This window comes from Triturus cristatus, chromosome 2_1, assembly GCF_964204655.1.
Source record: "Triturus cristatus chromosome 2_1, aTriCri1.1, whole genome shotgun sequence".
Lineage (NCBI taxonomy): Eukaryota > Metazoa > Chordata > Amphibia > Caudata > Salamandridae > Triturus > Triturus cristatus.
This window is the reverse complement of record NC_140581.1, coordinates 1,013,056,862-1,013,069,959: the sequence shown is the minus strand read 5'-3', so window position 1 is coordinate 1,013,069,959 and position 13,098 is coordinate 1,013,056,862. Positions and strand designations below refer to the sequence as shown.

Here is a 13,098-nt window from a genome sequence, read left to right as displayed (position 1 = left end):
ACACACATTCCCAGTCCTGCTGTGAATGCTCACGCTGTGTGTTTTAAGTACCACAAGACAACACCTCTGACAGTTGAATAGGTTTATTTGCAACAGCCTGGAGAGACGTGATCTTTCCCTGCCAGCCAAGCTCCAACTGGCATTAGTCGAATACCAGTCTCTCCAGGACAACAAAAGAACAGTGTCAGGGTTCCATATTCTATCACATTAAAGGAACCGCATTACAACACTATGCAATATCAAAAAGTAAAAACGTGCTTCGGCATGCACATGGATCCCAGTCAAGGAAAGTAAGCCACTCAAACAATATAAGTTGCTCATAACAGTGGTAGACATAAAACAATTTTTTTAACAAATTTAAAGTATTGGTGGTTACAAACTGTATGGATGCCGTCTTGAAACATTTTTAAACCAACTAAAAAATGCACTATGTCATAATGTGATACTTTGAATCCCCAAGTGTAAACATTTATGGCACAATGTCAGGACACCACATCATTCTGAATGATAAAGTAATAAAATGGCAATGTCAGCACAACAAACGTAATAATCAGATAGCTTGTGATCTGTAAATATCTGAACAATGCCTGCACGTTTGGTCCAAAGTACATTCCCAAAACAATAATGCACAAGTGAGTGACATCACAGAACTCAATGAGGACAGGACTTGTTAAAAGATGCTCTGATCAATAGGAGGAATCCCCAAATTTGAGAAAAACATGACATGATGAAAAATACAAAATGCCTCTACCAGCATTTCCTGTCCTCCATTGTCACCTAAACGCTTAAATCTTGCGGTATATGGCTACTCTGATGGGAGAATTTAGGTAAACACACAAAAAACGATGACCCCTACTGCAGAAATAGTGCACAAAGCTTCAATGGCACCGCTGAATACTGGGACCCTGCGGGCACAGAGTGGTATGGGTCCAAACAACCTGACTCCGCATGTCTACAGGATCATGCTCCAGTAGCCCAGCTTCACAGTGAGCAAAGAAATATGCTCCAAAAACAAAGGGGATTTGCAACCAATAATAGATGAATTAATTAAGCATACAACTATAATTGATATCTAAACAAATGCAAAATATTCAAACCCAAGAAAACATTAGATGGTGTTGCAACTAGGAATGACAGAGTGAAGAGCTGTTGAACGCAATGAATCCCCTGGCAGCATGGGTAACACAGACACTTGCATTAGATTTGTCCCTACTTTCAACATTATGGCTAGAAAAGTCAAACGAATCCTACAAAGACAGGGCAAAAGCTCAGAACGGATGAGGTGGTGGCCAGAAGTATTAGTGAGCATCCCATTCTGGAGAAGCTGCTTACTTAAAGACACGGAGTAAGTACATCGTGTCTAATGAAACACGGGCAGATTCCCTCTGATCTGAAGGTGGGCTTTTTATATTGCAGCAAATGCAAAGCCTAAAGGAATAGCAAGAATATTATCACTTTGAGTATTCAATGGCACCTAGCAACATACTATTTCAAAGATTCTGGTCTGTAATTCAGACATCACTGTCTATGGTTTAGTTTGTCCTTGCAGTACAATATACATTAGGAGTACAATACATCCAGTTTAGAGACAGATACTGGAGCATATGCATCCTATTAAAATCGAATGACAGCAGGCCTTGAAAAATCAACTTGCCCACTCGCAATGGTGAGTCAGATTTTATCATGGCAAGCTATTTTTAAAGGTCTACTGGCCCAGTCTGGCAGAGAGCTTGAGTTCGCAAAGTAAAGGCGTTCCGTTCAATCAGAAAGTGAATGAGTAATAAAGATGCCTTTAAATCTTGCTTTTATTTTGTCACACTGCTATGCATTCAAAAGACAGAGGTCAAATGTCAGCTTAGGTCTTCGTAGAAATTGTTGCTTATTTTATCCTGGAGATTTGGCGTTTTCTTTCTCGGACTACAAAGATAGAGGATTTTGTAAAGTGAACTGTCTTGTCAATCATGCTGTTGTACAGGGAGTATTAAATGAAAGACTGCAGGATGACCTTTTTTTAACAAAACATTTAAATAGCTTGTAAATAAAGTGTTCAAACATTTCAAAATATATCAGTAGTTAGGAAGGCACATTTATTGTGCTTGTTAAGTGTGATGGAAACAAAGATTTTAATAGGATCAAAACACATCAGAACACTTTAATTGGTGTAGAGCAAATAGCATATATTTGCTGAAACAAGATTTCCATACATTATCATTTGTTCAATATAATTCTATCAGTAAAACTTCATGCCAGTGGAATGATTGTGGCAATGCTTTAGTAATATATTTATTGAAAGTAAAAGTTTTTAAACATGAAACGAGAAACACTCCTGCCCTGGTGACAATGTTAATTGTGAACCAAGTGGAAAATCAGAGAGCATGTGACCTAGATTCTTACTGAACATCGGGCAACAATTTAAGACTATTAAATCAAACAAGACAGATATATACACATATATACATACACACACATATACACACATACATACATATATATATATACACACACACACACACACGCCAAACTCACATATTTGAATGTTCTCTCTAATATGATAATGATGAAAAGGGTGACTCACTGAAATAAAGTATTAGCCTAGGATCACACAATTTGAGACAGACTCAGGAAAAGCGCATTACAGTTAGGTCAAGTAGATTATTCAAGTCACTAGATCTGCAGGTCAGATAATTGTATTAATAAGTCTTTAAACCTGTAGAGTCATTATCCAATAATCTGACACTTAAATCAAGTACATGGAAACAATGACACTTTACTCAAATTCTTTGCCGTAGACAGAATTTCCCCCCCATATCAGAGGTGATCTAAGAGTACTTAGTTTGGAATTGAAGTACATTATACGTTTTGACACCTACAGAATAAAGAGTTGAATGTTCATTTAGGCTCAATAACAACTATTAGATGATTGCTCTCTTTTAGTTGTGTTAATCAGGTTGTGTATATTTATATACACACATACATATGTACATACACATAAGTACCTCTATGGGTTTATGCATCGGTTTATACAGCAAGAAAATGTAATAGATTTAACAGCCTAAGTATATTTATGCACAAAAAACATGTGTACGTCTGGCCATGTAAATATTATATGTATGTACATATGGATATATTATATATAGGTTCATGTCTTGAATAGAGATGTGACTAAGTATATGTATGTGTCTGCATATATTCAAATATGTGCATCAATGTATACATTCCTTTTTTTAAGTTATAAATTAACAAATTCCACCTCTTCCATACCCTCCACTCTCCGAATCACCCCAAACATTTCCATCTACTATGGACTCCCAAACATGCTTTCAAACCCTTTCCCTCTCTTCAAACGAATTCATCCCACTAAAAAAGAAAGCCTCCATCACTCCCAATAACATGTCAAATCATCCCTTTCCTAATCAACTTCAATGAATCTATTCATATTCGTAACACAAGATTAAATGTCGGAGATCTCAAAAGCACAAACAAACTTAACACAACTAAAAGGTACTAGGAGAAGGAAGCAGAGATTGCAAACTACCACATATTTGCCTCTAACCTTGGGTTTAGACTACTCGCCGTAAAGTGTTTCAACACCTTTTCCAGAGTAGTAAGAGGTATAAGGATTTCCAATTACAATCCTACGGGTTGTATACGCTACCAATCACAATTTGATTAGGAGATTTTATTTAGAAACGTAAGCACAACTAGACGCAAGATAAGACAATTTGCATTTGAAAAGCTGATATGCAATGAATGTAAAAACTCGTTATTTCTGAGACTTACTAAACTTGATTCCACGGTATACACTACATGACCTTTATTCGCGATTAGAAGCGATTCAAAAGAGCGTCAAAATACTCAGATCTAAGAAAAATGATACTAGCGGTTTGAAAAAAGGAAGCGCATGCAAACACTGATCTCATATGATCATATACCCAGCAATGAGCAAAAGTAACAGACCCTTGGCGGTTTGAACAATGGGTAGTATTATTAAGGGTACGCATTCCATTAGGGGTGCACATTTCAAGCGAATGGTAAAAGACTGGGATGGCAATGCATAGATTGGAAACCCTTCTGCACATTTTCGACCTACAGAGCTAATCCTATGGCAAGTCTCAGTGGGGGGCGAGCCGGGAAGGAGATGTCATCTGCCTAATGCAGCAGGGGCCCATGACTCATCTGCCAGAAGTCGCATCATTTCCACTGCAAACAAGTCTAGTGCAAAAGGAGGTGCGGACATTCAATCAGTCAAGACGATAACGTGAAAGGCCAACCACCAAAAACCCACCACCTAGCCCCTAGTGCACCTACTACTTCCCACCTTGCTCAGCTGACCTGCTATTATACCTACCAGACGCAACTGCAGCTGTTGGGGAGAATGCCGTTCAATAAAAGGTGACAATTTGCTGCAGTTTGGAGTCACCAGCCGTGAATTCAGCCTAATGCCCACTGTCCGTTGTTGATCTTTTAACGGATGTCATTTGTCGATAATTTCAGCACTTCCGGGTCGTATAACCACCGATTCCCCCAGATGAAAATCGCTGGCTGTGGAGGGCCTGGGAACGTGAAAGGTGACCTAGGATTGGATCATTAGCGGCATCTCAGCCAGTCCCAATGCGCAGCACAGAATTCCGAAGTGATGATTGGCTGCGAAAGCTCACTTGCCTCTGTCCTGGTAGTCCTCCGACAATAGGCGAGTGCCGCACAGTTTGGAGGGGGTGGGGCGGGGCTTGGCTGCGATGACAGCCTGTCTCCTGCCGGGTAATCCAGGCTGCTGCGGTTCTGGATGAGTGGTGAAAAAGGGATGGGTTGCAGGAAGACGCGGCAGCTTGGAAGCCCGGAGCAAGGCTGACCCCAAGCGGTCAGAGCGTGTAATGGCTGATCAGAGTCCAGGGATTTTGGCCATGGGTGACAAGATGAAGAGTGGGTGGGTCTATGTGTTCCCGACTGGCATTGAATATATCATACGCGGCATCTCCGGAGGTCGACTGGTTATGGGGGGGAGGGGTTCTAAGGTATATGTGGGATATGCAACGGTCTAAGTGGAGTGCATTACAATTTATAGGAACTGTGATCCTGAGAGCAGGAGTGAGGGCGGGGTCAATGAGACGTGGGCGTAGTCAAAGTCATTCCTGAAAATAACATATACTCTAGACTGGTTGTGTGGGTGTTTCACTTTCCGGTAACTGCATATAACCTAACGAACACCTTAAATGAAAGAGAACTGCAAGTTGAACCTTTCAGTAGGAAATGCACTAGTTTACATTATCTGTAACGTCTATAGGGTAATATGATAACTGCAGAAGTCTGTGTATGTCCCCAGAGAGCCACAGACTTGAATCCTGGTTGGTGTAGTAGAAAATAGTGGCATGCATTTATTAGTGCTATAAGGTCCAAGCCTGTGACAGAAAGAACTGTGAAAATGCTAGTTGTTATTTTAATTTTGCATTCCACACCGTAAAAGATAGGCTGCCTCAAAATGTGCACAATGGTTGAGTTTTAAGATGAAAAAAAATGTGCTCCCAAAATATAGATTTAAGTATTGCAGACTTTACCTATAGCGAGGATTAACAGGCATTTTCAATGCAATAGGTCTCACATTTTTTTTAGTTATAGCTATTGACATTGTAAATGGTGATGCGGTTTGAAGTGGAATTATGTGTGTTGAATTGGAATTGTCAGTTGTGGAATTGTGTGGGTTGGAATTTTGTGGTGTGTGGTGTATTTGTGTAGTGGAATTATGTGACATGGTGAATACATAGGGGTGAGAGCTGCACATAATAGACAGAGAGGGAAAGGTAGCTTGTACAGGAAGTGCTGAATGAACTCTAGATAGAGGTGGTGCTGAGTGATACTGAGGTGGTGCTGAGGTGGTGTTGAGTGATGCTTTGGTGCTGGAAAAAGGAGAGTTGTGAGCATGCCCTCCTGATTTCGCTGGGAGATCTGCCAGATGTCTTTGAGCTTTGCTGCTTTTCTCTTTGGTTATTACGAAGAAAATCCTTATTGCTCATGGATATTGTAATTCTGAGTGTCGATCAGCTGCTCACAACCTTAAAATAACTGCACATGCCCCAAAATGCATGAGAGCCCATTTCATCAAAGAGGAAAACACTTAACACAATAATATATTTGAGCAGTCAGCCATCACTAAATATGTTTTAGGAGTAAAGATGCTTGTACTACAGCGAATAAGTTGCACTCTGGTGAATGCCGTTTTGCTTTTAGAATGCGCGAAAACACTACATGTAACAACTGCAAAGAGTGGTTGAATGTGTCACGTGCATTGTTGGTGTCTATGAACAAGTACACAACTCATTACATTGAACATCTGAAAACACTGTAATTTTAGGTACAACGGTTAAAGCAAAACTACAAGTCCAAAGGTGCAATGCGTTGTTGGTTAATAAGCTAGCATTAGGTGAAGTTGGCAACAAAATGGGGCGGTTGGTTTCTATATCTATTTTGACACATTTACAACACATCCACTTTCAAACCCGCCAACATAGTGTCAGTCCCCTTGTTTTTCTCAGAAGGTGTTTGAGACTGTTTTGTAATCTTTAGAGCATTTTATGACTAGCTAACAGAAACATAGCATGCAAGCATTTGCTGTCTAGTAGAGAGAAGAAAGATCCAAGTTTTAATCCCAGCATCACTAGTTTGAGCGATCCTGGGTGAAGCGTACTTTTCTATGCCACAGCAGTTATCTAGAAATGTGGGGTTCACCTGCACCCCAGGAGAGCGCTTATTTTAAGCGCAATCTAAAACACACAGCAGTAAAAAGCCAAGACCTTCCAGGTGGCCTTGTATCACATTCCAGGTAAGTAGGAAATACCTGATTCTAGTAAAAAGGGGAAAAGGTATGTGGGATTAGAGTGGGACTGGCCAATTGTTTCCAGCAAGATATTTGATAGAAGGCCTGTGGGATGAACATTGTGCACGGGATATCGTGTAAGGAGTTATTCGGCTTGTGGCGTGCTGGCTCTTTTTGTTCCTTTTGTATCTTTGGCTCATTTTGTTTTGTTTAGGTCCTAATGTAATTCTGTCCATTTATGCAGTATGGAGTACCATTCGAGATCTTATTCTGTGGCTGTTGTTTTATTACCAAAATCTCAATAAAGAAATGGGCAAAAAAAAAAGATAAAAGCCCTGGACTGGACTCGGAGATATTGGATGGCACAGCATCACAGAGACACAATACGCCTCACTGTCAAGCAAATAAACGGAAGACAGTGAGTATCAGATAACAGAAGAATATTTTTTATAACTGGTAAGTACAATATAAATACTGGAGGTGGCTTACCCAGTTGGAGTTGAAGTATTGCTTTAACTAGTCCCCAGGCAAACCCTAAAACATGCATGAGAAACAAAGACAAGTAGTGTGCCACTGCAATAGACAGCTGAATCTTAGTCACCGGACAAAAAACGGGCGATCTGAAAACATTTCAAAAAGAGGTTCCTAGTCGATCAAGACACATCAAGGGATAACCGGGGCAAGGGGGGACGTGGCTAGCGAGAAAAGATGCCTGATGTGCTCTAACGAGGCTCTGCACTTTTACCCCTATTATCCCCTAAAACGCTGCCAAGATAGCAGTGGAATTAGGAGAGGGGAGAGCTGCAGCGACCGGCCGACTGTTACGGCCTGAACGGGAGGCGACCGGCATTGTGATGCCGCCGTGTTGAGTCGTACAGCACCAGCTGCAAGGATATTTTGCGGCCCTTCCTGGCACACTGATTCCGCCCGAATCGTGGCCCTGATGGAACCTGGAAGTCAGTTTGGGCCTAGGTTTGTCTAGGACGCAAGCAGAGGGTTCTGGAGATCACTGCGGCCAGACCCACGCTGGGTGAGAAGAGGCCCTGATTCAGTAGCAGCACACAGACCTCACTAACAATACAGCAATCGATGTCTCTGGAGCGCTGATCATCGTGCAGGACATCCTACTGCCGCAACCCGCCCTGAACAAGGGGGCACTAAGTGTGTGGGGCCACCTATATTCTGGCTCTGAGGAGGCTAGTGACCGAGATGTCCTGAGGTGAGTGGAAGGTAGGGGAGATGCTTGTCCCTATCTGGGGCCCTGATTTCACAAAAAATGGCAGCCTGGAGAGGGTCCTGGAGGTCGGATAAGGCATAGGCCTAGCTGCCGCGTGCGCCATTGCCAAGAGATAACTGTAGGTCACCCTGTGCTGGGCGAAACCTGGGCCCCCCCAAATGACCTGTGCCCTGCAGCGATTAAGGTCCCATGGCTCCTAACAACAGACACAGAGACCATGGGAGGCGGGCCAGAGGGGAGGCCACAGAGTCACCACTGAACTAGTAACAGCCCCCAAACAACCATGCGGGGTCACCTTCATCTACTGCAGGCTCCCCTTTGGAGCAATTGAAAGACATCTACCCACGCCCTCTGCACATGGGGAAAATGCATCCTTAAACCAACACTGATCCCTACCATCGGCCAGCAGCCCCAATTTAGTTCCTCGGGACACCTGTCCATGGAGCTCTGAGCTTAATCGAGTGGGACGACGGCCCCTGTACGACGCTGGAGCGCTGGAGAGGTGCTTCACAGCCCCAACTAACATCACCCAATCTGCCATGCTGTTAATGGCGACTCCCCCAGCCGGCGCAGGGCAGTGCTGGGACGGGGTTTCTCCCACTCTTCCCTTCTGTTAGAGTCACAGCCCACAGAAGATACTTGTGGAAGCGAGTGGCCTGAGGCAGCGTTGAAATCACCCTGGACACTAGGCGGCGCACCCACACGGCCCAGCTTGGCTGACCTGCTGGCTGGTGCTGGGGACGCCCACCTGCCCTTGGAGGGACGAAGTCGACCCCACGCGCTGAGGCGGGGAAGAGGAATCCTAGGTGCTGTGAGAAAGCAGCCTGAGACGCCACTGCTCGACTTCAGAGGCAGATAAACTTGTGCCGCCAACCCAATTAAACAGCCTCCAACCCCATCGGAGTTCCCATTGGGAGGCCCCTACATGCCTACCGCCCAACAGCTGGTCATGGGTCGGCGAACTGATCATGGGTTGCCTGTGTGCTATCGCTCCGTTTGCAGCAGCATGCCCGGGGGCGGGTGAGATGCCACATTCTGAGGAGCTCGGAACATGAGGCACCCCATCTAGCGCTAACTGCCAAGCTGGACACAGGGCTGAAGGCTGTTTAGAAAATCGAAGCCCCCCTTGACCAAACGTGTACATCACTGCAATCAAAAATAGATCAAAATAACCTCTGACTTCACTCTCCTGCATGAAGTCCACTGCAAACTAGCCAATAAAGTACGCACCAACAAGCTTGCATTGACAGACCTGCAGCCGACCACCCATGCAAGCACTACAACTCTGCAAAATCTACTTGATTGTGTGAACACTCTAGAATATAGACTAGAAGACACAGAAGGCAGCTCACGCCGGAACAATATAAGAGTGGTGGGCCTCCCGGAGGATGGCCAAGATGCAGTGTCGTACACGAAGAACTGGCTGCGAGACCTGTTACCGTGAGATGCATGGTCGCCTCACTTCATGGTGGATGGAGCATGCACACAGGGTACCTACACACAGACCGCCACCAGGCGCTAACCCCAGACCACTCCTGTTTTGATTGTTAAACTTCTGAGATCGAGATACCATCTTAAGAGAAGCACGCAAACTGTAAGAAATTAGGATAAAACATTTCCAGACCATGGGAGTTCCAGATTACACAGCACAGGGGCAAACGCCGCCTCCCTGAACTGGACATACGCTACTCCCTGTTGTTCCCGGCCAGTCTCCGGGTGGTGGCGAAGGGCACTAACTGTTTCTTCGACTTCTCCATCAGATGCCTGGGACTGGCTGGAAAGCACCGGCCTTAAAACCTGGCGCTCTTCGCCTGGAGGCGCATCAGGGGGCCCACGGGATAGGAGGGAAAGCCATAGGGGCCGAGGCAGGAGAACTGGCCGCCCTCCTCCACAGGCGGCTGTCCCCAACTTGGAACAGCGGAGCGACGAGAGGCTCTTCACATAGCAGCTGCAATCGTGACCAGGCACAGAGTTCGGACCACGATGCAGACTCTGCCAAATCCTTGAACGAAGATGACTCTACTCACACCTGGCCGGCAGATCCGAAATCGCCGGTTCAGCCAGATGTACTACACAGACGTCGGACCACAGAAGGGGTCGGAAGAGGTTTGCTAACCCAGACACAGCTATAGAAGAGGCACTGCTGAATCCGGAGTTGGGTATGCACCTCTCACCACAGTTTTAATATCAAATAATCATAAGATTGAGGTCAATAACTGCACACTAAACTGTTATGCTCAGGATCGAGGGCCGCATTAGTTAGACACACTACTACCTGTATTTTTACTTTGTCCCACCCATTACTCCCCACCTCCCAAAGTTAGCAGACTAATCCGCCACTAGCACAACACAGATAATACACAGGGATGACCCTAGACATAACAGCCACCACTGATCGAGATACGTTGCTGGCCAGGACGCAAACAAAGTGCCTAGTATACAAAGCGTAAACTAACATGTATACTGATGCAAATGTGTTGGAACCAAATATGTGCTGTTGCAGTTGTTCCATATATACTTGAGCCGGATGTCCCAAAAACCATGTAAAAGGAAATGCAACTGTCTACTCTGTTAATGAAAAAGAAACCCAGTTTTAAAAAAAATGGGATAGCTGGGGCAAGGTAAAAAAAACACAATAGGAAAGCAAAATACCAATATCTGTCCCAAATCAAAAACGGGCCAGAAGAAGGAAGCAGAAGAAGGGATACCGAGCGAACCAACAAAGGGGAAAAACAACAAAGTTGTGGGAATGGAATTATGCGTGCAAACTGTAACATCAAAGGAGGAAAATCGAAACAGTCAATGTGGCCTAATACAGTTATCTGTGGCCACTAACCCTTTATAGGGCTCTGCCCTCAAACCAGAAGGTAAGCCACTGGTCCTCTGGTGGCTGGGCAGCATGTTTCAGACTCTACCCTGGAAGCTGTTGTCCTCTGTGACTGTAGCCTACATTACCCCGTTGTCGATTTCCTCTATGTAGTATGTTTTCTAACTTTTTTGTGCAGTATCTTACCCCAAAACCTGACAATAGGCGAATGAGGAAACTTACATTTAGGTCTCTTTCACTTTCTGTCCAGTAGACCTGTAGCTGAGTCACATCAGTTTAGCACAACATCACTGGCACTTTCAGAGACCTATTGGCCTTTCATTAGCTAAACCCAACAACTATTAAGAACATGTTATTTGGAATTTGTTACCTTTTCTTTAGACTGGGCAGTCTGTTACTGTGACTTTTTCAGTCTACCTCTTCCTTAATACCTTGACAGGCCTTGCATTGCAGTAGTGAGGGCGTCTAGCTGATTCTAGTCACACCCAAAGGTCTACACAAGATCAGGAGAATGATGTTTATTTTTTATTTATTTAACTTATTATAGTGCTTTTATCCAAACTGCTGTAGAAATGAATCAGTGACAACAAAGGCAATCTCAGGGGCAAGGTCAAGAGAGGAGTAGATGGCGGAGGGAAATATCAAAATGTTCTAGAATTCTGCAGTGGAACAGAAGCAGAGAGCTAGGTCTGAAGTGAAAAATGTAATTAGGATCCAGTGATTTCTAGAGAAGAGGAATCATAGTTGGAAAACAAGCTATGAGATTCTGGTGCCTGCTCTAAGATGAGCTTATGGAAGAAAGATTCTTTGGCAGCCTTGAGACAATATGTGTATATACCATGAGCAGAGACATTGGGATAGAAGACTGAGGTACAATACTTGTTCTATAAGCATTCAAATAGTGTGGAGTGCAGAAAGCTCAGGCATGAGCCAGGTTTGCCTGGTTGTCTTGGTAGGCCCGAAAACCTTACTGAGGGCAAGAGAGTTGAGTAGAGAGAGGAGGGTAAAAGCAACAATGAGGGACAAGCATCATTGGGGAAAGAGGAAAACTCATCAATACAAGGTAAAGATTTGAAAGCAGCAAAAACAATTGAGTCTGGATGAAAGTCTTTCAAATTTGGACAATCATATGTGGGACATGAGTAGGCAGTGTGAGTACTAGCGACCGAGACCATGGCTGACTTGAAAAGTGGTCAGATGGAGGATAGTGGAAGAGAGAGGAAGGAGAGGACTTGAATGCAAAGGGAGAACATATTAGATCCTAGTTACCATCCTATATATGGTAGGATTAGGGGCCTGGTGAGTGAGGTTAAGAAATTGAGTAAAGATGAGGTGAGGACGTGTCAGACCCTGTTTGGGGAAGGGGCAAGGGTGGCACAGGGCGAGCAGGGACTACTGGGCCGTTGCCATATATGCCCTTAATAACTTGATTATCCAGCCTAGTGCTTATCTTTATTAAAGAGAAGTTATACACTTTAAAACATAATACTACACATTATACAAATGTATTGGTCTGTGGTGGAGGGCCACTGTTTTACGAGCAAGGATCCCCCTCTGCTCCCCGTCCACCTCTCTTCATGCTCTCTTAGTGTCAGTGTAACTCTGGTATGGGTCTCAGTCACAGGTGCAGTGCTACCCCTTATCTTAGGCAGAGTTGTGGGCTCAGTCTTATGTCTCTCACCAAATTAGAGTCTCAGGTTTAGGCCTGTTTACTTAGTTTCATGTCCTCCTCTCTGTGTGTGAAAGATGTCCCGTCCATAGGAGCACTGGTCATCTGGTCCAATGTCTGGAGCAGACGTGGGGCCGTAGGGTGAAGTTCACAGTCAACAGCAGACAGGAACCCTCTTCTGGGCACACATTGAGTTGGCTGGAGGTTGGGACCTGTGTGTCTTGATAAAAGTACTTCTCCTCTCTGGCTTGGTAGTTAGTCAGCAACTCTGATGGACAGACCTCCAGTGAGGATTAGGCAGCAATGCAGTCTGCGTTTGGTCTCAATTCTGGGTGGCAACAGTGGGCCACTACTAAGCGCTTCACAGTTCAGCTGCAGTGTCGTAGCCTAATTGTGCACACTTCAGTCAGTGCCTCAGGCAGCCGCAAAGTCACTTGGGCACAGTGTACAAACACCACAAGGCACATGTTGGGCAAGTGCTGCTGGCTAACCACTTCAAGTCCATTTTGGCACAATTAGGCAAGTGCCACAGGCTTGGCAACAGTCAATTCTTCAGT

The 13,098-nt window shown here is 44.4% G+C and overlaps 1 protein-coding gene across 2 annotated transcripts in view; it reads right to left on the bottom strand.

The window, feature by feature from the left end:
- Positions 1-5,069, bottom strand: part of ACO1 (aconitase 1) — a 364,042-nt gene extending 358,973 nt beyond the window's left edge. Inside the window, exon 1 of one of the 2 annotated variants that reach the window (XM_085634885.1) lies at positions 4,349-5,069. The gene's annotated coding sequence lies outside the window, so the exon portion shown is untranslated. The remainder of the gene's footprint in view (positions 1-4,348) is intronic. The other variant, XM_085634871.1, reaches the window with a different exon arrangement.
- Positions 5,070-13,098: the final 8,029 nt, after the last annotated feature.